Below are 24,809 nucleotides of genomic sequence, written 5' to 3' on the forward strand. Positions count from 1 at the left end.
AAAAAAGTGTCACAAAGGGAGAAAGCAGAAAGCTGCAAGAGTGAGCTGAATGCGCACGGAGTGGCTGTAAATGGATAAAACGAGCCCGAGGTGGCTTCAGGATTACGCAGCCTCAGTTTTTTGTGCTCACACATTTTAAGTGAAGCATCCGCGATTTTCAGAGGAGATCTTTGGGTACGGGGACGTTTTTATTTACAGATTAAGCACTGACGACAGACTCTCTGTCCTGTCCCCGCACAGCAAAGCTTTGCTCCATACAGTTTTGCTAGGAGAAGCTCATATTCTGCCACTTATGTGCATTCACCGTGCTATTTGGTTGTCTTGCTCTTGCACCTTGTACACAGTCTGTGCAAATCTGTGCTGTGCAGAATTAGGCGTTTTAAAATAGTTATGCATTATCTCCGCCGCAGTTTCTGTGAGCGAGAATGTTGAAAAGGGGCCCTGGCCTAATACGTGTGGTTTGTTCCATTTGTTGGTTTAAGGTGTCGCGCAGCCGCTAATATCTACCTGCGGGGACTGTTCTTGACGTGTAATAACGTTTATGCTGAAAGGTCACACCACACAATTCAAATCCGCGCACGTTCTTGCTTAGAAACAGAGGCTATAATTTAGTTTCATGATTATTTTGTGCGAAATGAGTATTCCGTGCATTATCACGCTGCGCTTCAGAGTGCGTCCATTTAGGAGTGGGTGGCATTTTAGATGAAAGTCCTAAAGCTCACGCTGGCAGCCGGAAAGGATGAACGCTGTGTAAGATTATCCATCGCTGAGGACCCCGGCGGAAATCTTGATGCTGCTTGTTAGGTCAGTTTGCTTCCACCCTGGTGTTTATTAATTTGAGGAGCTTGGCCTTTCTCATCCTTTGCTGGTAGGGAAGACGGCGGTGACCGCTTCGAGCTGCCGGAGGCGGAATTCACAGAAACATCCGAGGTTGCAATTGATCGTCTCTGCCCTCATCTGAAAAAAAAAAAAAAACTAGCAAAAAACTACAGTAGAAACGGAGAAAGGGGGCAGTAAAACATTATGGGCAAATCCAATGGGATAAAAAATGTTTCAGCCGTTCTATTTGACATGTTTAGGTTGGTTTCGGGGACACTGCCACCTTCAATTTCCTGCAAAGTGGGATCGCCACAGGAGGCGACATACTTACGATTCAGAGTTTTGCAGGGTAAAATACTCCTCTGCACGAATTTAAATTTCTTTAAAGTAGATGGAAGGTGGGTACAGACAGCTGGGACATAGGGAATTACTTGCTAGTTGTAACCAACTTGATAATTCCAGGTCCGGCATGTGATGAGCTATTTGGTCCTGGTAGCTTGGGTTGTTTACCGGAACCACGCGTGCTACTACCACTAATTTCTTTACAATGCAGTCGCTATAACGCTTGTGTCATTATCACGTATGCATTTACAACGAAAATTTCGTTGTAAAGCCTACAACGAAATTTTTATGGTTTCTGGGTGGCAAGGTGTGTTTGTAAACTGGTGTATATACCCTACCCACACTAAAAATGCCCTTACTTACTTCCATATTTAAGGATTGACGTTAGCCGGCTCTGTGGGCTGGTCAAAAAAGAAAAAAAAATGACTCAAACCAGGCAGCGCCGGCGTAGGGGAAAATGGGGGTTGTGCGTCAAAAAATGGTGCAACTCAGGTTTGAGTAAAAAATCATGGCTCAAACCAGACTTGCGCCATTTTTTGGCACACAACCCCCATCGAAATGACTCCTGTCTTAGCAAAGACAGGAGTCATGCCCACTTGCCCAATGGCCAGGCCCAGGGGACTTTTGTCCCCTGGGCCTGGCCATTGGCCACAGTAGCATGTAGGGGGGACCAAATTAGGCCCCCCTATGCCACTTAAAAAAATAATAATAATAATACTTACCTGAACTTACCTGTACTTAACTGGCATGGGTCCCCATCCATGGGTGTCCTCCAGGGGTGGGCGACGGTGGCCGGGGGTGTCCCTGGGGGCAGGGAAGGGCACCTCTGGACTGCTTCCCTTGTCAGAGACCATGGAAGTGAGCCCACAGGTCCCTTAACGCCTGCCCTCACCCAGGCATTAAAAGACGGCGCCCATCAGGCTGGGTGCCATTTTTTAAGGCCCGCCTCATCCTGTGCGTCAAAATGACGCAGGAGTATAAATAAGGCGCACAGGCCTTAAAGTCATTTTTTGGGCGGGAACGCCTACCTTGCATGTCATTAACGCAAGGCAGTTTCCCGCATCCAAAAAATGACGCACACAGAGGAATTTTCACGTCCGCGGGGTTGGGCGTCATAGTATAAATATGGTGCACGTTTCGTGCCGAATGTGCGTCAAAATGTTTGACGCACATTCAGCGCAAATGGAGTATAAATATGCCCCTAAATCCTATATTCACCCTAAAACCCCCTAATCACCCTAAAACCCATACCCACCCTAAACCCTAAAAACCCCTTGCCACCCTAAATCCCATACCCACCCTAATCCCTAAAATCCCCCCTCTCTCTCTCTCTCTCTCTCTCTCTCTCTCTCCCCTCTCTCTCTCTCTCTCTCTCTCTCTATATATATATATATATATATATATATATATATATATATATATATATATATATGTTCATTAAAGAAAACAAAGGTTACAGGACGTTATAGTTAGGAAATACATTTTTTTTTAAACATAAAAATTCGTTTAAAAAACCAAAGGTTCCAGGGATGTTATAGTGAGGTTCTGAATTTAGAAATTCACCAGTTAATAGTTATTTCAAGTAAATTTAATTCATGCCCTAAGATAACTATAGCTTGCGCCTCTGCCATGCACAGTTTTTTTATGAATAATTTTACAACAAATTTTACAGTGATATTCTCCATGACATTGTAATATCTGGAGTAATCAGCAGTGCATGGCGAAGGCGCAAGTTATAGTTACCTTCACATTTCACTGCCTCACTGCATCATTCTGCTACTTCACTGCATCAAAGTTTTAACGCCTGCTCAGAGCAGACGTTAAACTGATGCAGGGCTTTTTAACATGGGAGCAAACTGATGGACACCAACTGCTGATTTAACATGAGTTGGTAAGTACCTGCATGCATGCCGGCATCTTTTATCACACTCTCCACAACACCCAATGTTTGTATGGAGTTTAGTTTGCTTTCACCACATTGTTCATCCTCACACACTTCACTCAACATGTCTGAATGGCACCCAAGAATGTTACAAATTGGACTATTTCACAAACTTGCAAAGGGTATAAAGTGCTTTAGAAATATCCCAATCAGACCATCTGATATACTGGATAAACTCCACATAATATTTCGTCGTGGCTTATCATTACTGCTAGGTGTTATTCTTTTTTTGTGGGTTTGCCATATAGTATCCACATGTACCCCTATTTCCAGATGGCAGGAAAAGCAGGTGCAATACTTCTTGTATAACTGCTTGCTTGATCATTTGCTACCCCTCAGTCATTTTCACCTCAAGCTTCGGCCTAGGCGCAGCAGCAAGTACACGATAGAGCATTTTTCTGGGCCTCACCCATGGCATCTACACTAGCCACATAGGTCATATTGTGGACACTCAGGGGGTCATTCTGACCCCGGTGGTCATGGACCGCCGGGGCCAGGGTTGGCAGGAGCACCGCCAGCAGGCTGGCGGTGCCCCGCAAGGCATTCTGACCGCGGCGGTTTGGCCGCGGTCAGAAGTGGAAAACCGGCGGTCTCCCGCCAGTTTTCCGCTGCCCAAAAGAATCCTCCATGGCGGCACAGCTCGCTGCGCCGCCATGGGGATTCTGACACCCCATACCGCCATCCTGTTCCTGGCGGCAGAGCGGAACAGGATGGCGGGATGGTGTGTCGTGGGGCCCCTGGGGGCCCCACAAAGAATTTCAGTGTCTGCTCAGCAGACACTGAAATTCGCGACGGGTGCAACTGCACCCGTCGCACCTTCCCACTCCGCCGGCTCCATTCGGAGGCGGCGTCCTCGTGGGAAGGTTGTTTTCCACTGGGCTGGCGGGCGGCCTTTTGGCGGTCGCCCGCCAGCCCAGTGGAAAACCCAGAATCACCGCAGCGGTCTTATGACCGCGGTGCGGTATTCTGGAGGGGGGAACTCTGGCGGGCGGCCTCCTCCGCCCGCCAGAGTTAGAATCAGGGCCTCAGTTCTGTCAAAGGCACTCCCAAGAAGTAGCATTCTACCCAACAGCAAAATATGTTAGTTCCTCCTCAGTAGTAAGAAGCACTATAAAGATGAAATTACAATACTAATAGCCCAGACGTATCACATGATACCACCACAGTAAAAACAAAGTCAGAAAAGAGAGATATCGACCTATTATATCAAAATGTATGTGCCCTTTGCCACTTTAAGTTCATTTTGGGTTGCATATGTTTGGAATGGCACTGCTAAAGAGGTAGCTATTAGCACCACAGGACCTCCCCCCCATCAGAGAACAATGCAGTTCTGGGTTGACTGCTGACAGGTGGCATCACACGCTCTGAACCCCCATTCAGAGAACCATGTATCTCTAAAATGTCTTCTGTCACAGGCACCCCAGGCACTGAGCACCAATCCAGACAGCCATGGGCATCTGAGGTTACTACAAGCAACAGGTGCCATGGCTTTTGAGTCCCCAAATTGACAGCCACACAGCTCTGATCTGGCAGTGAACTGCAGGGATCCTGTGTCCTAGTTATTTGAAAAGAAGGAATGTAGGAAGGCAGGACATTATTTTTAGGAGGCCAGGCAGTGTAATATAGTATGTGTCGAGAAGGCTCATTGGATTGATATGTAAGATGAGGAGAGGCAGCTCTGACAGGGAAGTGATGAGGGGAGAAAGGAGTGGAAGGCTGACGTGAAAAGGATGAGGCACAGAAATAGTTAGGGTGAAAAAGGCTTGTGTGGTAGAACACTTGAGGAAGGCCTAAAAGAAGAAGTATATTAAATAGAATGTTTATGGGAAGTACATGAGATACATGAAGGTGAGAAATTGTTACGATGATGTAGGATGTTGGACAAAAGAGGGACTTTAAGAAGCTTGAGGGAAAGTAAAGACTACGGCCCTGATTTAAGGTCTTGGCTGAGGGAATACTCCATCACAAATGTGACAGATGTCCTGTTTGCCATATTACGATCTCCATAAGATTTAATGGGCTCATAATACGGTGGCCGAGATATTCGTCTCATTTGTGATGGAGTCATTCCCTCCCCCGATATCTCAACCAGGCCCTAAGTGATGTCTGGCTAACAGATAATGTTTGTGTGAGTTAAGACTTGATAAATGACGAAGAGAGCATGAGGAAAGGATATGTGATAAAAGGGCAATGAAAAACAAATAACAGAAAGAAACCCAGAATGACAGATCCAGAAAGAAAGGGACATAAGAGACAGTATACAGTCAAGAGATAGAGAGCTAGTAAAAGAGGAATAAAACAGGCGTGCTTTAAAGTAAAGAAAATATCTTAGAACTTCAGTGCTAAGAAAGTCTGGTTGTTGGCTTTCACTGTTTTAAGCTTTGTTATGTTGGTTATTTGTATACTCTTTATTCAGTCATAAGGTTACCTCCGCAGCAAGAATGGGTAGCAGGGTAGAATAAATACAGAAGAGAAACCAGGAGAGGTGATAAAGAACACTGAGGATGGAGTGATCTTCCCTATGCCAGATGAAACAGTGGCAATATGAGTGCTGTACAAATAGTTTAAGGGGGCTAGAGGGAGAAGGTCATTTTATCTAGAGGGCAGTCAATGAAACAGAAAACACTAACTGTAGGTATTTACTGTCTCTGAGCACCTATTTCCTGACCTCTCAAAGGCAAACGAGGTTGGGATTCAGCCTCTATTGTGCCCTGTCCCTGCTGGCTGGAACACAGTAGACTCTAGTATTTCAGCAACTTTTCTCTAGGTGGAATTTTAAGTACAGCAGAGAAACTAGAGTAATTTTGTATTTTCTGTGTTACTCTTTGACGTGGAATTGCTGATATTTACTAATGTTTACTCCTGCTTCATCACTTGAGGGGAAAATCCTACAGTAAGAACACATTTAGTGATTGCTCGCTTTTTATGTTCTGCTGTATTAACCCCTTAGCTGCAGAGCCTTTCCCCCCCACTAGAGCTGAGTCCTTTTTGGCCATTTGGGGTAGTTCCTGCTTAGGACTTCATAACTTTTTGTCCACATAAGCTATCCACGCCAAATTTCCGTCCTTTTTTCCAGCATCCTAGGGATTCTAAAGGTACCCAGAGTTTCGGGTTCCCCTGGAGGATACCAAGAAATCAGGCAAAATACAGCTAAAATTTCGGGTTTTTTTTCAGAAAAATATGAAAAAAGGGTTGCACGAAGAAAGCATGTTGTTTTTCCCTGAAAAAGGCATCAACAAAGGGTTTGTGCTGCTAAAATTACCATCTTCCCAGCTTTCAGGAACAGCCAAACTTGAACCAGAAAACCACATATTTCAACACAATTTTGGCATTTTACTGGGACATAGCCCATTTTTACTGTTTTTTTGTGCTTTCAGCCTCCTTCCAGTTAGTGACAGAAATGGGTGTGAAACCAGGCCTGTAGGTTTATCAAGAACACTAGGTACCCAGAGCCAATAAATGAGCTGCACATTGCAATGGGTTTTCATTGTATACCTGGTATGCAGCAATTCATTTGTTGAAATATAAAGAGTGAAAAATAGGTATAAAGGAAAACTTTGTATTTCCAAAATAGGCACAAGATAAGGTGTTGAGAAGCAGTGGTTATTTGCACATCTCTTAATTCGGGGGTCCCCATACTAGCATGTGAATTACAGGGCATTTCTCAAGGAGACTTCTTTTTTACACACTGTCTTACTTTTGGAAGGAATAAATGTAGAGAAAGACAAGGAGCAATAACACTTGTTCTTCTATTCTGTGTTCCCCCAAGTCTCCCGATAAAAATGCTACCTCACTTGTGTGGGTAGGCCTAATGCCCGCGACAGGAAACGCAACATGGACACATCACATTTTTACATTGAAATCTGACGTGTTTTTTGGAAAGTGCCTAGCTGTTCATTTTGGCCTCTAGATCTGTCGGTACCTAGGGAAACCTACCAAACCTGTGCATTTTTGAAAGCTAGACACCTAGGTGAATCCAGGATGAGGTGACTTGTGGGGCTCTCACCAGGTTCTGTTACTCAGAATCCTTTGCAAACCTCAAAATTTGAAAGAAAAACACTTTCTCCTCACATTTCGGTGATGGAAGTTTCTGGAATCTGAGAGGAGCCACAAATTTCCTTCCACCTAGCATTTCAGTAAGTCTCCCGATAAAAATGGTACCTCACTCGTGTTGTTAGGCCTAATGCCCACGACAGGAAACACCCCAAAACACAACATGAACACATCAAATATTTCTTAGGAAAAGTGAGCTGTTTTTTTGCAAAGTGCCTAGCTGTGGATTTCGGCCTCTAGCTCATCCAGCACCTAGGTAAATCTAGCAAACCTGGACATTTCTGAAAACCAGACACCTAGTGGAAGCTAGGATGGGGTAACTTGTGGCGTTCTCACTAGATTCTTTCATCCAGAATCCTTTACAAACCTCAAAATTTGGCAAAATAAACACTTTTTCTCCAGATTTTGGTGATGGAAAGTTCTGGAATCTGAGAAAAGTCACAAATTTCCTTCCACCCAGCCTTCCTCAAAGTCTCCCAATAAAAATGGTGCCTCACTTGTGTGCGTAGGCCTAGTGCCCGTGTCAGGAATTGATCACACAACGGTCAATGTTAGTCCTTACATGAGGGCAACTGTTGACCCTGGGGTGATCCATTACTGATGCAGGCATTAGGTACGGGCACTCAAGTGGGGTAGCGTTTTTATCTGGACAGGTGGGGAAACACTGGGTGATAGGAATATTGTGGATCCCAGCATATTCCTGTAGTTTGTGTGACCGAAATGCAAGAAAAAATAGAGTTTTTATTCAACATTTCATCTTTGCAGGGTATTCTGGGCACAAAGACTTTGGGGAATCCACACAAGCTACACCTCTGTGGACTCCCCCGCGTGTCTAGTTTTCAGAAATGTCAGGGTTTGGTAGGTTTCCATATATGCTCAGGACCAAAAACGCAGGTGTCTGCCTTACAATACCAGTTTTTTTTGTGATAGATAATTTTGATTTCTCCACAATGTGATTTGGATGGTGGAATTTGGGGCTGAACTAAATTGGGCAGCTCCACAGAGAGCACTCTCTCTGTGCTTGCCGCCACGTGTACCTGCTCTCTGGGTTGGGCTAACCCGCTATTGTCCCGCTGCACAGACTGTGCTTGCGGAGGGACAGCAGGACTGTCCTCATCACCTCCCTCAGAATCACTGGAAAAGGAGTTGTCAGATGGGACTCCTCCGACTGAAAAATCACTGCCAGAGTCTGTGCCATTGTCCTATCCCTCAGATGTTGTCTCAGTATTTGCTGTCTCAGTCTCTGAACTTACGTCAGAGCTATCCTCTATAACCCGACTTAGGGCTTGAGCATCAGTCATCCAACAAGACGCCATCTGTGCCACTAGCTAAACTGTCGCTCTCAAACACTAGCCTAAGTAGACAGTCACAAAATTGCTGGTGGGTGTGTGTGTGATGCGTGCAACAGTAAATGTCACCTTACCTTTGCTTCTTCCCTCAATCAGCACATTCTCTCAAGACACTCAAAAAACAAAAACGACACACTATTATTTCACCTTGTCACAAACCAATCACCACAGTCTTTAGCTCCTCTGGCTCCCAGTCTGACAATCATTATTGGTGCTCCCACTCCCGTGACCTTCTCCTCGAATTCACTCACTACTACCTGGCAAAAATTCCCGTCAGCTCTCCATAGCCCCACTCAAATATACATTTCAGTTGTATTATATCGCAGGTAAAGGCAGGCTTTACTAATCCACTCAGTTAATCACATAAAATATAGATTTGATCTTTACAGTAGGCATATAAACCTTCTGCGCTACTCTATGGCATCAAAACTGCCACTAGACAACAGTCAGATCCTATTCTAGCAGAAGCATAATCACAAGAGTAAGCTTGACTTTTTTATTGCTGCCCAAAAGCTACAGTTGAAACGCGTCAGTTGGAGTATGTGCATTTCTTTGAAGAAACAAGCTGCAAGAGAACTGGTAGCAAATATATATATATATATATATATATATATATATATATATATATATATATATATATATATATAAGAGATCACTTTTTTATGGGGGTGTCGTTCCCCTGGGGGGCGATCACAGCCCCCAGGGAAACCCCACACACATTGACAACAGTGATCTCCCTATATAGAGATCTATCTATATCTACATATATAGATATATCTATATATATATATATATATATATATATATACATATATATATATATATATATATAAATATCTATATATACATATACATATCTATATATACATATACATTTCTATATACATAGATATATCTATCTATCTATCTATCTATCTATCTATCTATCTATCTATCTATCTATCTATATATATATAAAATAGCTGTATGGTTTTCCTGGGGGGTGATCATGGCCCCAAGGGAAACCATACAGCTATTAAAACATAATTGCCCCCACAGGTGCTCAGCCCTGCTCACGGCGACCCCCTGTCAGTTTCCTTCATTTTTTATTTTTTACCATTTCTTAACCCCTGGGGGGGATGCGATTGCACCCCCCAGGGGTAAACTAACAGTTATTTTTAAAAAATATGCCTCTGGTCGGCTGACCCCTCTCCCCCCAGGGGTAATCCCTGGTGTCTAGTGGGTTTTCCATGGCCAGGAAACCATTTCAGGAAGGCCTTGTTTGAAAGGGGAGAATCTCCCATTTCAAACGAGGCCCTTCCACGCGGTGGGGAGGCCCTTTCGGGCCCATTTTCTCCACCGGACTAGAAAGCGGCCTTACCTGCAGCTTCCTGCTCCGGTGGGGAAAACAAAGTGTGATGCGCTGATGTCACAGAGGGGCAGGTGGAGACACAGAAGTTTTTCCATGTCTCCCAAAAGGGTCTTAAGTTAAAAAAAAAACTCCCTGGTGTCGGGCACTGGTCGTGACCCACACCAGGGAGGGTGTGCGAGCATCAGCCTGTGCCCGACGCCCATACCTATGGGGTTGAGTGCTGGTTCTTAGCACAAAAATGCATCCTTTAATCCGTTTTGACTAAGGTGCATTTTGCTCTAAGAAAATAGCACTAAATTCTGGGAGTAAGTAGTGGAAAAGTTCCTTCCCCAGGAGCACAAGTAGCGAGCGCAAGTTGTTACTCACACTCACTATTCATGCTCTGTTGCATTTAGTGCTATTTCTTAGTGCAAAATGCATCCTCTTATCCATTTGGGATGTGAGGGGGCATTTTTGTGCTAAGACAGCGTTAAATGCAGAATTACTCTGCTCAAGTAATTCTGCATAATGTTGCGGAATTCCTTTGGAATTATGTGAGTTATGCCCGTCCCTACATTTCTCTTTTTTTTGCTGATTCAGCCCTGTCTCTCCTGTTGCAAACTAGTTATAAGCATTTACCGTTCATTCTACAAGAATGTTTTTATGCAACCACCGAGCATTCCCCCAGAAGACTTACTGCATGACCCCTTTGCCTTGAATAAGAAGTAGAACCCTGTTGAAGTGCTCTTACATGCCATCAGTAAAATATACATAAGCATTAAATTATTGTTCCTTCAGTTCCGCAGCCAAAACATTTTGTTAACTCCAATGTTTTGGCGCAGACATGTCTAGCACCAAAATATAAATATGGAGTTAAGTTTGCACCAGATTTGTGTAAAAAAAAGAGTATAAATATGGGCCTTAGTTTTAAGTAGAAAGGCTCAATGAGTTAGCAAAGCAGAAAGAATACTAAGGTATACAATGTCAGAGATTTGTGGTGGGTTACCTTGAATATTTCATATAGCTAACACAATAATTTTAGTACCATGGTACAAAGAGAACCAGAACCCCGAGGTGAAGACACATCATCTTCCATAAAATATCAAAGAAGAAGCATTCACAATGAAGAAAGCACCATATTTTCAATAAGACCTTATGTAGGCAACCAACCACTCTTCTTTCACTTGAGTTAACACACTTGGGGAAATTATGTGCAGAATCAAATTAGAGAGATGTTGTAGGACCAAATATGTCATATATGTTGTCCCAACTGAGCTGAGCAACCATGTCAGTCTGTATTTGTTTCTAGTTTTTGGTGGGGGAAATTGCTTTTCATAGGTAGATAAATTAAGAAATGATTGGCTGCATTTTCAAATTTCACACTAAATACCTGTATTATTATAAAATATAAAAATAACTTCATCTTGTATAAATTGATTGGATTGGCCCTTCTAACTAAAGCCCTGTTCGGAGTGAGTATATTATACTTTTTCCTGTGCTTATTACCACGATAAAGACCAGTTCCATACATAAGACCAAACAGACACCTGAAATCAGTCTATTATCCACACCCACACTACTGATTACCCAAAACAAACACCCAGGAGTCATACTTCGATCTGTCTCAAATCCTCATGACCAAGATGTGAACAAGTGTAACAGCACTGTGCAGCCGCACTAATGGCAGAACATAGGCTGTAAACACCTCTTTTTACTATTATTATTATCATCATCATTATCACTCTTATTATTATTATTATTAGTGTTACTGTTGTTGTTATTATTAATTAGTTTGTTCTTGTTATTAACCCGTTAAGTGCGGGTGTCGGCCACTGGCCGATGCCCGCACAGCCTTCCTGGTGCAGGTCACGACCAGTGACTGACACCAGGGAGGGGGTTAAAAAATCCTCCGGTACACCGGAGGATTTTTTTTTTCGTCTCGGAGACACAGAACAACTTCTGCGTCTACCCCACCCCCCTCCCGCCCCTCTGTGACGTTGACATCACATTTTTCCCCCAAAATGCCAAAATGGCCAACCCAGATGCCAGGGAGGCATCGATGGAAGGGGGAGACTGTCCTCTTTCCATCGCTGCCTCCCTGGCACTGTTTCTTGGCCATGGATGGCAGTGCGGCTGCCATCCATGGCCAGGAAACGCCCCTAGACACCAGGGATCTTCTTTGGGGGGATCGCCCCCCTTGTAAATGGGCCGCCCCCCCTTGGGGGCAGTAATAAAAAAAAATAAGTTGGGGTTGCTTTGGGGGGCGATCGCGATGAAATAGGATTTAATAGGCGAGGTAACCCACCGTATTTCGGAAAATAAGATTTCCTTGATCACGGGTAACAGACTCGTTCACTTAATCATTTAAATACACCAAGCGTACAGTGCAGAAAAACATTCAACAACATCAAAGACGGACTAAGGCACTTCATGCGAGTAGCAGTCATCCTAAAAAGTTAGTACAAAGCATCCCATATGGTGAATTATTACGAGCCCGTCGGAACTGTAGTTCTGATGCTGCCTTTTTCCGTGAAATTGGAGTCATGACTGAAAGATTCCTTTAAAGAGGTTACAAGAAGTGTGTCATTAATAGAGCAATTGCCAGGGTTTTTCAAATCAGTAGGCCTAATTTATTGATAAAAAAGAACAATTTGAATTTACAACACCAACAACCGATTAGATTTATTACCACATATAGTAGTGGTAGTAATGAAATAAGAAAAATCTTTAATAAATATTGGCCTGTACTGAAGACAGATGAAACCTTTTAAAAAACATTAGATGAGTCTCCTTGTTTCACCTTTAGGAAAAATGTATCTTTGAGTGACTCACTTTGTAAGTGTTTAACACCACAACCTCAAACTAAGAACCCTGTTCAGGGATTCTTTGTCTGCAGCAGATGTAAAGCTTGCAGAAATAGTGCTAGTACTAAAAGAATTGAATTTCCTACCATCTCTACTCTTTATGTAATTCTCAAACATGTGCCATGTATGTCAGATCATTGTGTTTATACTCTACTCTGACCTTGTAATAAATTTTACATAGGCAGTACTATCCACCCAGCTAAAAAACGAGTTCTGGAACACATGAGGGCTATAGACCATATAGGCAAAAGTTATCCAGTTGCTACACATTTTAGAGACTTTCGTAGTCAAAGGGCTGATTTGTTGAAATTTGTTGTATTAGATCAAGTCCCAATAAGGGAGAGAGGTGGAAATAGAGTATTGGGATTGGGAAGACTAGAATCTAGATTAATAATAGGTATGAACACTTTCCAGCCTGTTGGTCTCAATATGGATGAAGAATTGTCAGTACACATAGGTAATTAAGGGCCTCTACAGTGTGTCTTTTTGTATATTTTATATTGTTCAGTGCTGCATCTCTCTCTTTAAACGTTTCAAACTTTTCAAATTTTTGTAGTGTATAGCATTTGTAGAGTAATTTTATATTAATTGTATTTTCATATCCTTTCCCCTTTTTTAGGTGGACCTTATAGGGATGTATTAAATAGTGAAGATCATGAGCGTTCAGCTCCATTTTCGACAAAGCAAAGGAGCTATTATATCATTTTACATATATTTATTTATATTTCTTGTACTTTTAATCCTATTATATCTAACCCCTTGGTAATAACATATGTCATCATTTGGGGTAAAAATTGTAAATATATTATTGTCATCAGTTCAGTTTATGTGGGTATTACATCCATAGGAAATATATAGGAAATGTGTTAAAGCTTTATGATTTTGTAAAGCACACGACTGGATTTTGTCATGATCTATTTTTTATATATTTAATATTGCTTCATCTTTTCTTTATATATATGACTGGGTATGTATATATCTATATACAACTTTCCTCCAATAGATCGTATGGATCTGATGACACATTTAAGATTTTGATGTGAAGTTATATAAATGTAATAATCTATTATGAGGATGTAAGTTACAAGGTTTGATATATATTAGTTAGGCTTTTTAATAGAATAAGGTCTGATCTTAAGGTATTCATTTGTTATCTTAGTCACTTTAAAATGGCTGACATGTTTCAGGATTAACTTAGGAGAATTTGTGCCTTAGTCAGTCTTTGATGTTGCTGCACTGTGCACTTGGTGTATTTAAATGATTAAGTGAACGGGTCTGTTACCCGTGATCAAGGAAATCTTATTTTCCGAAATGCGTTGGGTTACCTCGCATATTAAATCCTATTTCAGCTTTCCAGTGTGACGGAGACTCATCTTTTTACGCTCGGGGTGAAGTATTTTCGGTCCCTGAGTGTTTTGGGTGTTTGTTTCGTGAAATATTGGGGGTCGCGACCCCGTCTCCATCTGCCGCATGTCGGCAAAGACGTTGCGATCTTCACTTCTCTTTATTTAGATTCTTGTCGTCTTTTGCCCGCCCGAAGTTGAAAGTCGAGTTCTGCGGTGCGCGGAGCGCCAAGGTAGGAGAAGTTTTCTCCGTTTGGACTTCATTTATTGAGTAATACCGCGTATCACCTCGATGTATTTGTTTACGAACTTCTGTGGGCAGCGGATAAACTCTATGCATTTTTGAGGAGAGACTGAAGGAAGCACCCTGTATGTAAGGGCATTGACTGTTATTTTAAGCATTTCCAGTCAATATAATATTACACAATGGCGATGGTAAAAGAGACTCGAAGACGAGAATCGGCTGACAAATTGTTTGAAAATAAGACAATCTGTGATGGGCCAACAAATACTTTACTTCATTCAGATAATAGTGTCCAGAATAATAAAAAACAGTTGTGGGACCTTTTGTGGAAGAATTCTAAAAAAGAAAAGTCAAAATGGTGGGAAGCAGTGACGCTGCAGAAAAATGTGGATTGTGATCGAATTCCCAGAGGATTGAGAATTTTTGTGGTTCCCACTTACACAAACCCTGACCCTAACATGTTGGAAGAATGGGCAACTAATAATCATAAAAGCAGTATTAACATGCTTCACATTTTGATTAAATACGAATGGAAGGAGCGAGAATCTCTCCTTCAAGAAATTAGTAATGTGGAGACTCGCTTGAAAGAGCTTTGTCCTAAGGATGAATTTGACAAAGAAATGTTGAAGATAGAGAATAGACTGGATAAGGTAGAGGAAGAAGTTAAAATGAAGAAACAACAGAAATTTCTAAGGGATCAAAAGGACTATGAGAATGGAAAAATTGTAACTTTTGCTAAGAAATATGATCAAATACGTGTGAAACAACCTTCAATTCAGGCATTATCACAAAAGATTTGTGGAGGTCAACAAGGAGTTGTGGACACCAATGGAGTTAATACACATACTACAGTAAATTCAACTGGACAAGAGAGTGACACTAGTGAAAGTGACATTTCAGTTCAGTCAATGCCTGAAGGAGTTAAAAACCAATATTTTAAAGGAATTTGATCTCCTGGCCCAAGGCAGGCAGGTTGGCCAGGAAGGAAAAGGCAATCGAGGAGGTCGCGGAGGAAGAGGTTCATTCAGAAGAAACGTAAAGAGAAAAGAAAAAATACAAACTCCCATGGGAGTTCTTACAAGGGGACAAATGACAACGAAATGAACCAAAAATTAACAGTAGTGAATCTTTCTGACATTGAGCTAACAAAGTTTGAAAATCAGGTATTATCTTTGGGATTATCATTTTGTCCTACAACTAATTTTGACTATACTCAAAGTAGGATTGATTTATTCAATTTTGTGAGGAAGTTGAAGTTACTGAAATGGTATGCTACTAAACCTAAAAATAAAAAATGATCAAGTTATTAGTGTTATTAAACCATTGAGCTTATTGATCAATGATGTAGAATTGTTACATACCCTATGTCAGTTAGATAGTGAATCTACATTTGAACCTGACCCATTCCTTAATTTAGACAATATTGGTATCGATGTTGATCTGAGTTGTCCAAGTGGATTTAGACCCAAATCTGTATTTCTTCCTCCCATCACTAATGATGCTTTAAGTGTGTTTGAAAAAGGTGTCATTAAAGAAATTAACATGTTAAGACATAGAAAACTAAGAAATGGGACGATTTGGATCCCAAACATAGAGAAGCCATTAAATCTCTGCAAAATAACACCAATATAGTGATTAAGAGATCAGATAAGGGAGGCAATGTGGTTCTTTTGCCACTCACCCAATATCTAAATAAAGGATTGAGACAGCGTAATGATGTCAACAGTTATGAGAGATCTAATAACGAGGCTGTTAAAAAGGCCAACCAAATGTATTGGATGAGATTGGAAGAATGGAGAGATAGGGGATTGCTTGAAGTAGAAGAATATACATTTTTGAGGGTTGATTTTCCTTGGTTGCCAGCCATGTATTTACTTCCTAAATTACATAAACATCCAACTAATCCTCTGGTTCGACCTATTGTCTCTTCTAATGGCAGTCTTTTGGAGAACACTTCTAAATACATTGACTTCTTTTTGCAACCTTTTGGAACATCCCTTCCCTCATACCACTGATTTTTTACGAATTATCAATGAGACTCCTTGGGAGGAGAATTTTCTATTCATGTGTCTGGATGTCAATAGCCTTTACAACTGTATTTCCCATGATATGGGAATTATGGCTGTCAGACATCTTTTGAGAGCTAGATCTTTATCTCATCTCCTCCACACTGAAATGTTGTTAGACATGATTTTGATATGTCTTACGAATAATTTTTTAATTTTTGATAAAGTTATTTATAAGAATACAGTGGGTGGGTTGTCCACTGTTCAATCCTGGGGAGTGCAAAACCACAATCTCTCAAGTCTCTACAGTGGGTGGTTTGCCCACTGCTATATCCTGGGAAGTGCAAAGCAACAGTCTCTCAAGTCTCTCAAGTGGGTGGTTTGCCCACTGCTAAATCATGGGGAGTGCAAAGCCACAGTCTCTCAAGTCCCTACAGTGGGTGGTTTGCCCACTGCTGCATCCTGGGGAGTGCAAAGCCACAGTCTCTCAAGTCTCTACAGTGGGTGGGTTGCCCACTGTTCAATCCTGGGGAGTGCAAAGCCACAGTCTCTCAAGTCTCTACAGTGGGTGGTTTGCCCACTGCTATATCCTGGGGAGTGCAAAGCCACAGTCTCTCAAGTGGATGTCAACCTCCACTGGTTCTGGAGGGGGCCTTGTGCCCAGAGTGCTTCATCCTGCCAAGGACAGAGGTAGTGGATGTATCTCTCCACTGGTTCTGGAGGGGGCCTTGTGCCCAGAGTGCTTCATCCTGCCAAGGACTGAGGTAGCGGATGTATCTCTTCACTGGTTCTGGAGGGAGCCTTGTGCCCAGAGTGCTTCATCCTGCCAAGGACAGAGGTAGTGGCTGTATCTCTCCACTGGTTCTGGAGGGGGCCTTGTGACCAGAGTGCTTCATCCTGCCAAGGACTGAGTTAGTGGATGTATCTCTCCACTGGTTCGGAGGGGGCCTTGTGCCCTGAGTGTTCTGGAGGGGGCCTTGTGCCCAGAGTGCTTCATCCTGCCAAGGACTGAGGTAGTGGATAACAGTCTCCACTGGTTCTGGAGGGGGCTTTGTGCCCAGAGTGCTTCATCCTGCTCGTGGATGCCTCAGTAGCGTCAGAGTTTTGGCGCTGATGGGCCTGCGGTGCTTGTGGCGGCGGTGCCCTTGGCAGCGGTGCTTGTGGTGTCGGTGTCCTTGGCAGCGGTGCTTGTGGTGGTGGTGTCCTTGGCAGCGGTGCTTGTGGCGGTGGTGTCTTTGGCAGCGGTGCTTGTGGTGGCGGTGTCTTTGGCAGCGGTGCTTGTGGTGTCCTTAGCAGCAGTGCTTGTGGCAGCTGTGTCATTGGCTGCGGTTCAGCTCCTGGCGGTCCTTTCTGTGGCAGTGGGGCTGCTGGCGGTCACCTCCTGGGTGACGGGGCTGCTGCTGGTGGGCCTGTCTGTGGCAGTGGGGCTGCTGGCGGTCGCCTCCTGGGCAGCGGGGCTGCTGCTGGCGGTCCTGTCTGGGGCAGTGTGGCTGCTGGCGGTCGCCTCCTGGGCAACGGGGCTGCTGCTGGTGGTCCTGTTGGTGGCAGAGGGGCTGCTGGCGGTCACCTCCTGGGCAGCAGGGCTGCTGCTGGCGGTCCTGTCTGGGGCAGTGTGGCTGCTGGCAGTCGCCTCCTGGGCAATGGGGCTGCTGCTGGCGGTCCTGTCTGTGGCAGTGGGGATGCTGGCAGTCGCCTCCTGGGCAGCGGGGCTGCTGCTGGCGGTCCTCTCTGGGGCAGTGTGACTGCTGGCGGTCGCCTCCTGGGCAACGGGGATGCTGCTGGCGGTCCTGTCTGTGCAGTGGGGCTGCTGGCGGTCGCCTCCTGGGCAGCAGGGCTGCTGCTGGCGGTCCTGTCTCTGGGGCAGTGGGGCTGCTCGCGGTCACCTCCTGGGCAACTGGGCTGCTGCTGGCGGTCCTGTCTGGGGCAGTGGGGCTGCTGGCTGTTGCCTCCTGGGCAGCGGGGCTGCTGCTGGCGGTCCAGTCTGGGGCAGTGTGGCTGCTGGCAGTCGCCTCCTGGGCAGCGGGGCTGCTACTAGTGGTCCTGTCTGGGGCAGTGTGGCTGCTGGCGGTCACCTCCTGGGCACAGGGCTGCTGCTAGCGGTCTTCTCCTGGGCAGTGTAGCTGCTGGCGGTCGCCTCCTCGGCCGCGGGGATGATGACGGTCTTCTCCGCAGTGCTGATCTTCCCAGACTTGCCGGTTTTCTTGTGCCCCTTCCCCACCTTGGAAGGTGTCGCAGCTGACTCCACAATCCCAACTGTACTCCTGTGAGCAGCTTTGGTGGCTGGTGTCTTCCTCCTCTCCCACCGGGCACTGGTCAACTTTTGATGCTTGACAGGTGGGGGACTGTCTGTGCTGTGCCTCCTTGCCACACTGCCTGATGCACTCCATAATCCGGTGACTACTGGCACCACTGATCCCGCCGATGTCATGGCTTAGGTGCTAGGTTGGGACCTGGAGAGTCAGGCTCTAGGAGACTGACGGGGTGGGGGAGGTGAGGTAAAGAGGTCAAGGGTGGACAGGAAAAGTTTCTTAGGAACACTGGGACAGGTAGATGAGGGGGTTTGGGAGTGGAGGAAGAGGTAGTGGTCGTAGGAGGTGTACGTTTGCTGACATTGGGCCAAGGTGCATGGGCTGGAGGCTGTATTGAGGTGGATGGCTGTTGGGTGGGTGTGTGGCTGCGTTGTGTACCTTGGGAGGTGGCCTCACAGACACACTGGGAGAGGACACAGGGGATGTGTGAATGGTAGTGGGGGTGGTGACTGTACATGAGCGGGGTGTGGTGGTGGGTGTGCTGGTGTTGGACGTAGTGGCTGAAGATGTAGTGCATGCAGGTGTGAGTGGAGACAAGACAGGGAGGGATGAGGGAGACGAGGAGGAGGGGGACACAGTGGAGGCAGTGGATGTTGGTGTCAACACCAGGGCAGTGCACGCTCTATTGGCGACTAGAATGCAAAATCCCAGCACTCTCAAAACAACGTAATTTATGCATTGTGCTGATATGTTGTTGTTTAAACTTTTGCATTGCAGAGTTCAATCCTGAGGACTTATTTTTAATATGCTTACAAATGCTGTTCATTTGCAATGTATTGCTGCAGGCTTTCGGAGTGTGTTAGGGTGTGGTCCCTTTCCAGGGCCTTCTAGAGACTTTCCCTGCAACATGCCTGGGTGTGGTTGTGGGCTGGGCCAAGACTCTATAAAAAGGAGCCAGTCCAGCTCCAAGTGCTCACTATTCAGAGGTCCAGGTGCAGAGCAGCAGCTACTTCCTGAGCTCCTGTCCCGGTGGCCTATTTGATCTTCCAGACATCTGACTTTCATTCTTCATTTGGAGATCCTTGTTCTGGGCGGTAAGAAGGTGGTTGGGCTGGCCTCCCGACGCCGTTAGCGAGAAGTCTCATGTTCTTGGACCTAATTCTTTTATGATTTGACAGAGTACTTTGCACGCGTGAAATATGCGCTTGAGTGTTTGTGTCATTTGCAGGGTGACTTGCGAATCGGCAAGACGCGCAATTAGTTTCATGATAATTTAATCTTGTTATTCATTGCACGCTACCATTTCTTGACATTTGCATGGTGGCTTAAGAATCGGCAAGATGCGCGATTCGTTTTATGGTGTTTTAACTTTGTTGTTCATTGCACGCTACCATTTCTTGACATTTACATGGTGGCTTAAGAATCGGCAAAAGACGCTCAAATCGTTTAATTGTATTTTGATCTTGTTATTCTTTGTGAGCTGTTATTTCTTGGCATTTACATCGTGGTTTACGAATCGGTAAGACGCGCGATTCGTTTAATGATGATTTGACTTTGATATTCATTGCGTACTACCATTTCTTGGCATTTTACATGGTGACATTCGAATCAGCAAGATGCACAATTCTCTCCTCGAGTTTAATTCATATTGTTTATTGTGTGCCACCATTCTAAGATATTTAACATGTAATATTAGAGTTGACAAGTTATGTGATTTATTTTCCTGAATCCATATTGTGTTATTCATGGTGCACAATCCTTTTATGGTGTTTACTATATATATATAAATCTACAATATGCACAATTTGTGTTGAAACATTTTAAGAGTACACAGAAGATCAAAGTTTCTAGATGCAATATTGTATGGTCCTAGTTTGCATTCTCAAAAAAGGATTTATATGACTGGTTTAAAATTTAGTCAGAATGTTTTTCTGATTCTCATGTAAAGGAAAGTACTTGAATAAGAAAGTTTTCATTTAATCCATCTTGATTCCCTTACAGGTATCCGGCCATCTTGAAACTTAGTCATTTTAAACTTAATTCTTAGATTGTTTATGTTTTCAGAATGACTATGCCTAGAATCATAGTCTAGTATTGATTTCAGGACATATAATTTTCATATTGTGTGTTCTAACCTTTTTCTTACTACAGGTCTCCTTCCCAGCTGTTTCCCTTCCTAATCCCCTCTTCCCCGCTTGAACTCTCTTAGCCTCTGTGATTTATCTATCAGAGTCTTGGAGATGTTCAATGGTGGACGTGCTGGGAACGTGCGCAGACCCTGAGGATCTGGTGACTCTGACAGAATAGTGAGCCCACAAATTATTATCCTCCTGGTTTGTGTATGTTCTCAGCATGGCCACGCTGGACGAGTTAGTCAAGGCTATCACTCAGCTCCAGGCAGAAGTGGCATCATCCAAAAAATTGACAACTAGCTTAGCTGAGAGAGTGAGTCAGTTGCAAGATAAGGTAGAGAAGAAGGAACAAAGTCCCACAGGTGTGTCCTGGCCAGGTACTTCTTCTCAGGCTTCTGGAAGTAATCCGACAAACATTTCCCTAAATGTTCCTTCCGCAATTCCTTTAGCTCCCCCAGAACGTTTCTCAGGTGACCCTTTGAAAGTGCAATCTTTCCTGGTTCAAGTGGGAGTGCACTTCACCTACAGACCACAAACTTTCCCCGAAGCCCAGTCCAAAGTAGCTTTCTTGTTATCATTTTTGGCTGGGGATGCAGCTACTTGGGCAATTCCTCTTTTGCGTAAAAATAGTTCCTTGTTGTGCAACTGGAGAAATTTTGTTTGTGAGTTTGAGAGAGTTTTTGATCGTAGAACTGTAACACAGTCAGAAGATCGTGAATTATTAGATTTACCCCAAGGGAATCAAGACCTAGTGTCGTATTTAGCCAATTTTAACTGGCTGGTTGCCGAGACATCCTAGCCTGAAGAAAAACGAGCGGTCTTGTTTTACAAGTGACTCAAAGAGGAACTAAAAGATATCTTGGCGCAAATCGACCCACAACCTACAGACTTTCAAGAATTAATAAACCTTGTCTTGAGGCTTGCTCATCGTTTAGCAGAACGTAAAGGAAAGCGCAACAAGACTGAAAAATATTCATGGCGTGTTCATGATAACAGAGACTCAAGAATTCCGAAAGAGAGAATGCCGGAACCGATGGAAATTGGAACCATCAGAAGACCTTTGACCAAAGATGAAAAGGACCTACGCAAAAAAAATTGATAATGTCTTATTGTGGGCGGAAGGGTCATTTTGCCAGAGATTGTCCAATCAAACCAAAGAACAAGCAAGGTCCAGTTCAGAAGGTCGCAGCCAAGGCACCAGTCGAGTATGGAAAACTAAAACACCCGAGATGCAGAGAAGGGTTGCTCTTGGGTGTCACCGTGGACCCTTCACAATCTAGACATCTTAAACTGGAAATAAGAGTTCAGGTCAAGAAAAAGATCTATTTAAAAAAAGCTCTAGTCGATTCTGGGGCTAATGGGAACTTTGCTGATGTCCAATTGGTTCGTGCATGGGGGATCCCATGTATTGAAAAGAAGACCCCAGAAATCATCCAGGCAGTCGATGGAAAACTATTGACTGGAGGTCCAGTAACTCTTCAGACTATCCCTTTGTCGATGATTTTTGAAGATAAGAATCAAAGAAAGAAACATAAAGAGAAAATCATTCTTGACGTGATCCATGCTCCCCATTGTGGGATTATCCTCGACTTGCCATGGTTAACTCATCACAATCCAGAGATCAATTGGGCAGAACGAAAAATCGTGTTCTCATCTGTGCTATGTAACGGACAATGTCTCCAAAAGATTAAAGTACCAAAAGTTTGTAACTCTTACATAGCTACTGCCGCGGAGAAAGAAATTCAGCTGCCCAAACAGTATTCATCTTACAAAGATGTATTTGATGAGAAAGGAGCAGAGACTCTACCTCCTCATAGATCTTATGACTGTCAAATTTATCTAGCCCCAGGTGCGATACTTCCCAACTGTCGTGTATATGCCCTGTCAGAACATGAAAATCAACATTTACGAAAATACCTAGATCAATTTTTGGAGAATGGCTTCATTCGCCCCTCTAAGTCTCCTGCAGCTTCTCCTTTTTTTTTTGTTTCAGAATCTAATGGAGAACTTCGAACTTGCATCGACTATAGGGGTTTGAACAAAGTCACCATCAAGAATAAATATCCTTCACCCCTAATTCCGGTCTTATTGGAACAAGTAAAGAGAGCAAAAATCTACACAAAGCTTGACCTTCGAGGTGCTTATCATTTGGTCAGAATGAGAGAGGGTGACGAATGGAAAACAGCGTTCAAGACAAGATATGGCCTTTTGGAATACACCGTCATGCCTTATGGTCTGTGTAATGCTCCAGCAACATTTCAATTTTTCTTGAATGACGTTCTTAGAGAGTACCTCGACATATTTGGCATAGTCTACATCAATGACATTTTGATCTACTCTGACAATGAAAACGAACATGTCCAACATGTCAAGAAAATTCTTGCAGCCCTTTGAAAGCACCATTTATATTGCAAACTAACCAAGTGTGAGTTTCATGTTGCCACAGTTGAGTTTTTAGGGGTTATTCATGCCCCTCAAGATATGGTGATGGCAGAAAAGAAAGTAAAAGCCGTATCTGAGTGGCCCACCCCAAAGACTGTTCATGATGTACAATGTTTTCTGGGGTTTGCAAATTTTTACCGGAGATTCATAAATCATTTCTCCCAGACAGTGGCTCCAATCACTAAGCTACTAAGAAAGAAAGAAAAGTTTATATGGTCCCCAGAAGCTGATCAAGCATTCTCAACTTTGAAGAAAGCTTTCTCCATTGCCCCAGTCTTGACTCATCCTGATGCAAATTGACCTTTCATAGTGGAAGCTGATGCTTCAGATGTAGCAATAGGAGCTGTCTTATCACAACGAAATAAAGACACTGGTCAACTTCATCCTGTAGCTTATATGTCTCGGAAGTTGAACGAAGCCGAACACAACTATGTAATTGCTGAATAAGAGCTTCTGGCGATTCGTGACGCCTTTAAAGAATGGGGACATCATTTGTTGGGTGCCAAATACACTGTCACAGTATATACTGATCATCGTAATCTTCAATTCATGAGTTCTGCCAGACTTTTGACCTCTCGGCAATTACGCTGGATGCTGTTTTTTGCCGAATTTGATTTTGTAGTAGCCTTCCGGCCTGGTAAAGATAATCGCAAAGCTGACGCCTTGTCCCGTCAAGAGTCTTTCACGTTGCCTGCATTTCAAGCCTCTAAAGCCATCATTGCTCCTGACAAGGTTCTATGTATTATAAAAACTGAAGATTTCTTTGAAGAAATTTGCAACTCTTTCACTGTTAAAAAATGGCAAACATGGGCCCAAGCAGATCCCAAAAGGTCAATCAAGCAAAGACTACCCTTTCATGACGCTCGTTTGTTCGTACCCACTACCAAACTTTGCAAGATAGTGTTTCATTGGTTGCATGTTATACCGACAGCAGGTCACCCAGGTACTCCTAAAACTCTTGAACTGATCCAACGCTATTTTTGATGGCCTACCCTAACAAAAGATGTAAAAGCAATGGTAAACAACTGCGAAGTTTGTGCTCACATTAAAACAAGTCATTCAAAACCAAAAGGGTTGTTACATCCACTTCCAACCCCAAGTCGTCCATGGGAGCACATTTCTTTAGACTTTATTACCGGACTGCCAGTGGTTCAACAGCATTCAGTAATTCTGGTGGTAGTAGATAGTCTCACGAAATATGGACATTTCATTGCCTGTAAAAAATTGCCCACTTCTAGTGAACTGGCAACTATTTTACTGAACAGAGTGGTTTGTTCTCATGGACTGCAAAATGTTATCCTCTCCGATTGGGAGTCGCAATTTGCCTCCAATTTCTGGAAGACATGGTGTAAAACACTCCAAGTGACATCTACACTATCTACTAGTCACCAGCCTCAAAAAGATGGTCAAACGGAGAGACTAAATCAGACTTTGAAACAATACCCACGTGCCTACGCTGAAAAGGCACTTCATTCTTGGACATCTATGCTCTGGTTAGCTGAGTTAGCTTACAATAACTCATTCCACACTTCTATTGGCATTACACCCTTTTTTGGTTTATTTGGCTATCACCCTGACACCCTGCCCATCACAATTCCTCAAGAAAGTTCTCTTACTCCAGCTGTGTCAGAAACCATTGAGCATTTGCATCAAACCCAGAAACTGATTCAACAGCATTTAGAAAAAGCCAAACA

This window comes from Pleurodeles waltl, chromosome 3_1, assembly GCF_031143425.1.
Source record: "Pleurodeles waltl isolate 20211129_DDA chromosome 3_1, aPleWal1.hap1.20221129, whole genome shotgun sequence".
Classification (NCBI taxonomy): domain Eukaryota; kingdom Metazoa; phylum Chordata; class Amphibia; order Caudata; family Salamandridae; genus Pleurodeles; species Pleurodeles waltl.